The sequence below is a fragment of the Pecten maximus genome, chromosome 16 (assembly GCF_902652985.1).
Source record: "Pecten maximus chromosome 16, xPecMax1.1, whole genome shotgun sequence".
Lineage (NCBI taxonomy): Eukaryota > Metazoa > Mollusca > Bivalvia > Pectinida > Pectinidae > Pecten > Pecten maximus.
In genome coordinates this window covers 18,752,429-18,758,227 of record NC_047030.1, presented here as the reverse complement: position 1 = coordinate 18,758,227, position 5,799 = coordinate 18,752,429, and positions in this window count along the sequence as shown.

Below are 5,799 nucleotides of genomic sequence, written 5' to 3'. Positions count from 1 at the left end.
ATTTTTACCAGTGAAATATCAAAAATTATTCATTCTATAAAAGTGATATTTTTCACTAGTGAAGAATATCATATTTTTCACTAGTGAAAAATATCACTTTTGCTGATTTGACCAATCAAATTAATGATTAGAAAATACCAAAATAATTGACCAATCAGAAAGCCCGACATATATGTCAGTACCTGGACAGGGGGAACTACTTTTTTTGTATGCAAACTTTCGCTGTAGTCCTAGTTAGCATGCGGGGTAGGTTTTTCGTTGATAAAAAAATGTAATAAACAGAATATCTAAGTGTCTTCAGTAATACCAAATATATTTCACTCGTGTGGCTAATGTTTTGATATTTTTCATTCGTGCTGCGCACTCGTGAAAAATATCAAAATATTAGCCCCACTTGTGAAATCTATTTGGTATTACTGAAAACACTGTTAGATATCCTCTATATATTTTATACAATATCAAAGTTACTCACTTTTAATCTATTAACATCTTCCAAAATTTTGAGCTTAAGAAATTGATAAATAATTAGTTGGATCCCGAACAAGTTCTATCGTGCTTCACCTCGATGGTTTCGGTCTTTTAAACAATCATTATTAAAACGTTGTTATTATCATCTTAGTTCTCTGGTGTTAATTAGACACATTTCTAAACATAGAAGCAATGTTTCCACTGAGGGCATTTTAAATGACCGTACTAACAATTACATAGTAGAGTATACAAGTCGGAACTGTATGATGAGGCCGAATGCTTCTTTATGTGGTGTAGTTTCCCATTGGGAAGGAAACTAGTGACATTTAGCGGTTTATAAGTTAAACAATCTTTATTTATTCAGTTACAATACAATACATCTAAGATTGATGTTTCAGTTACACGTGATGTTTGAGAACGTAGTTTAGTCTATCGTCACTAACAGCATGCACGTCTAATCATTTAGAGTGATGACGTGTACGTTTCTCTCCTATCTTCGTCTTTGTCAGCTAAATTTCATGTCCACCTATAAACTTTCAATAAAAAATTCTAAAATCTTTTGTTTTTCTTCATATGTATACACGAACATCTATAGTCCCTTACTGGTTGTAAGTCAATATATTATATACATTGTACACATGTATTTGAATTTAAAGTATTTTTGCCACATGTATACTAATCTATGTATACTGTAGAAATACAGTGTAAAAGTCCTATTTAATCCCATAATTACAATCATTTCTGTACAACTATATAAATGTACTATCTTTTGATTTTATTGAGTGTTTCAAGCATTTACTCATTTTGTTGTGCACGTGTTGTGACTTGATTTGAAAGTGTTTAACGGGAGACTGCCCAATGCGTTATACAACCAACACGAACAAACACGCACGAGACCATGATTTATGAAATCTTGAGGTTTTCCCGGCAGGTACAGGGTTTATTTACAAACAATCCATGTCGAGTTAAACGTACCCAGTCACATGATGATCTATTGATACGTCTCTTTACTTCCGCTGTGAAACTTGAGACATTGTATAGATCATCGCTTGTTTCATTTGACAGATCGTCTACCGTCAGGCTTCCCATCATGTTTTCCCATAAATAACTTCCTTGTGTGAATGTTGTGACCGAACAAATCATTATTCCTTGTTTGTGTCACTGTCTACGGAAGTATATGATATAATATCCGATAAAAAGTTTTGTCATAACACGACTTATAAAGTCAGGTATTCCCCAAATATATTTTGTCTTATTATCGACAAGTTGGTACGTAGCATAATGAAATCCATTCACTCTCCTCCCCTTGTATTTATCTTATTAACAGCTTCATTTCAATAAAGTTTTGATTAAAGGCACTTTATTTTACATCTCTCAAATATTTATAGAAATTATCAGCCATCGTTGATATTTTACACTAGCGTATTGCCCCTTAGCTTCACTGTACAGACGTAACCAGGGGAAAAATGTGATGATTGCCGATTGTTTAATGATTTTTCTCTAGATGATGATGATGATGGTGGTGATGATGATGGTGGTGGTGATTGTGGTGGTGGTGGTGGTGGTGGTGGTGGTGATGATGATGATAGTGGTGGTGGTGGTGGTGGTGGTGATGATGATGATTGTGGTGGTGGTAGTGGTGGTGGTGGTGATGATGGTGGTGGTGGTGGTGGTGGTGGTGGCGGTGGTGATGATGATGATTGTGGTGGCGGTGGTGGTGATGATGATTGTGGTGGTGGTGGTGGCGGTGGTGATGATTGTGGTGGTGGTGGTGATTGTGGTGGTGGTGGTGGTGGTATTTATATATTGTGATGATCGTTGCTTGCATTGAAATCTTAAAGAAATAAAAATAAAATTGTAAACCTCATCGTCGTCTAGAGCCTTTTTACTGGGTATGTAATATGACTGTTTGGAGCGTTCCGCGTCTTTATCAGTTGGGAATTCTAATCGTTGTGTTGTCATGTTGATTCAGACCACGGTAAAGATCATTGTTTGGGTAGTTATAAAGGTGAGAATTCGGTGACGCACGTTCCTTTCAAGACCTTAATTCATATTCATGATGAAACGTCAATATGTTCGTAATTATAGCGTGCTATCAGATATTGAATTTAAATTTCAGGATAAAAGAGCCACACGGCTGATGGATACCCTTGCCTACAGAAAATCGATCTATAATGAAGTACAATTATACGTTTGACGTCACGGTAGATAATGAAAACGCGCTGCATGCATAACAACTTTGAACATGTAATTGAACAACATAAGATCTGAAACCTTATATAATTACAGGACATATGCACTAAACAGTGAAAGTTAAACTGTACAAAAAGTCCAATATGAAGTTCCTCTTCTCAGGTGTTGGAATCTTATTAATGAGGTTTCCAACCGCTGTCTGTCCTCTCAGTAAAACATAATAGGAGTCCACCTTTTATTAAAATATATATATGCAAGTTTGTTCCCATTGTTCGTACGTCCACGTAGAAAAGACGCAAGAATAGGGCCTGCTGTCCCCATTCCGCGATCCACAATAAGGGACTTATTCTGTTATATCAGCACCTCTTCATTCTAAATGACATTTTCCTTCATGTCCCTGAAGGGCTCCGTTAAATGGTTCTCGTTGTTTCCTGCGCTCAGGACTGAAAGGCATGCGTAAGGGAACTCTGGGAGAGTTACATACCCGATCTGTAAGTCGTAAGGGAACACAAATGACCCATTCCGGGTGACCGGGGGGACTTACATTGTCGATCGTAAGGGAACACAAATGACCCATTTCGGAGGAGACGTAAAAAAACAACCTTTAGTCCTTAAATGACCTAAGTGTGTCGTGAGCACTTTAAACAGAAACAAACACCGTTGTATGTATACAAATAGATCGTACTTATCCTTCTCGTATATAGATAAGCGACACCTTTATGATAAAGGATAGTTATGTGTATAAGTTACAATACATATGTAGTTGTAAGTAAATATCGTAAGTGTTCCATTCAAGAATTTATTTGTTTATGTTTATCATTCAATTATTCAGACTAGAAAACAGGGACATTTTATTTAATATTATAAGAATATATTAATTATAGAATATTATAATCTTTTTCGATAAATGTAGATCAGAGACCTATATACTAGTTAGCATATAGTTCTCTGTGTAGATGCAAAGCAAAATAGACAAGATATGGCCCCAGTTTCATGAATATCCCATAACCAAAGAAAGTGTTTCCTTGTTGATTTTTTTGCACAGAAAAGCATTATTGCATTGAAGGAAACATTCTTTATAGTCAAGGAAATTTTCTGAAAGAAAACCAATTTTATAGTTGATAAGGAATTTTACTTCTGTTTTCCTATGGAAAATTTTAAACTAAAGGAATTTCCTAATGTTAGGGAATACTACAGTGAAACATGACCAGGTGCTCTGTGTTATAGTTCCCCTATCGTTATTTAGATGTTAATATATGCTAACCATTTTCAATTAGACATGTAGAGCATTATTTGTAAACACTTGTAAAGTGAAACTAACACTCTGTGAACCCGACATGTTTACATAACAATGTTGTTTACAAAATACGAAAATGAAAATAGAAATACCAAGCTATTTTTAGAGGTTGTAATGTTCTCATGGTGCTGATCTAATTTTGAAAACGAAAGTAAAATTTTCCACTCGAATACATTGTAAACATATTTCCCCACTATATTTACGATCGGTTTCAATTCCTCGGATTCCAAAAGAGTTTTTTCAATTTTATGATTTTAAAAATATATTTGTTGATTTGCATAATCAATCGAAAGTTCCCTATAGACTGATATTCAGTTTTAGTACATATCATCATCATATCTGGGAAGGGAGGGAGTCGGGAGGGGGGGGGGGGGGGGGGGGGGGGGGTGTTGTCTGATAGAGGTCTGGTTTTATTTCATAAACATTGTATCTATTTTCGGAACAATTAGATTTCATCGGTGTAGAACTATTTCCTGTTTTCATGATACAAAATGATTTATATATGTATCCACCTCAATATATCTGGAATACCTCCACGCTCTCATGTGTAGACGTTATTTTAGGTTCTGTTTTATGTCTCGGCTGTGTAAATAAATACATCAAATTGTTATGAGGGAGCTCCTCTTTTCTAGGATTAAGTTTTAATAATGTTTGCAAATGTTCTTATATAATAAGCCAAAACGACGTCCATACTAGATACACAATGTTTGATGCTTAATAGATAGATTTGCTGATTTTTTTTCAGATTTTAAGGGGTTTTATATTTAGCTGTATGTGGGAAGTATTCCCGACTACATTAATTTGTTACAAGTAATTTATTGGCTACAATGTTTATTTCTACATTGTATAGAAGTTTGTATAAAAAGTATTCACGACTACAATGTTATTTAATACACTATATAAAAGTTTGTATATAAGTATTCACGACTACAATGTTTATTTCATACACTATATAAAAGTTTGTATATAAGTATTCAAGACTACAATGTTATTTCATACACTATATAAAAGTTTGTATATAAGTATTCACGACTACAATGTTATTTCATACACTATATAAAAGTTTGTATATAAGTATTTCGACTACAATGTTATTTAATACACTATATAAAAGTTTGTATATAAGTATTTCGACTACAATGTTATTTAATACACTATATAAAAGTTTGTATATAAGTATTTCGACTACAATGTTATTTTATACACTATATAAAAGTTTGTATATAAGTATTCACGACTACAATGTTATTTAATACACTATATAAAAGTTTGTATATAAGTATTCACGACTACAATGTTATTTTATACACTATATAGAGGTTTGTATATACGTATTCACGACTACAATGTTTATTTCATACACTAAATAGAAAGTTTGTATATAAAGTATTCGCGACTACAATGTTTATTTCATACACTACATCAGTTCAGTTTATTCTGTTTATTTAATCTATAATGTTCTTCAGATAACAATATATATGTATTTACAACAATAGTTAACTATCTATGACACAATACGTTCACGTGAAAACACGTGTGTTACCGACTTTTGTCGTGTGACAAATCGACCCTTGATCACGGCTATATATAGAACTTTGTTTACACACTCCGTCTTAGGTCGTTGGTCATGTGACTCAGAATCTGGGTCATCTTCATCTCTCAATATAAGGCAATTTAAAATTTCAGCGTGATGCCTAACGTTTTCCACCCAACTAAGCTGATGAAATAGCTGATTCCCTGGTCATGCTGTTCCGTGTCATTCGGACCTGGCAATTTCTAGACATTTCGTCACACACCTATTGATCCTGTGTCATCCTACCACGGGGTCTATGTCAGTTTTC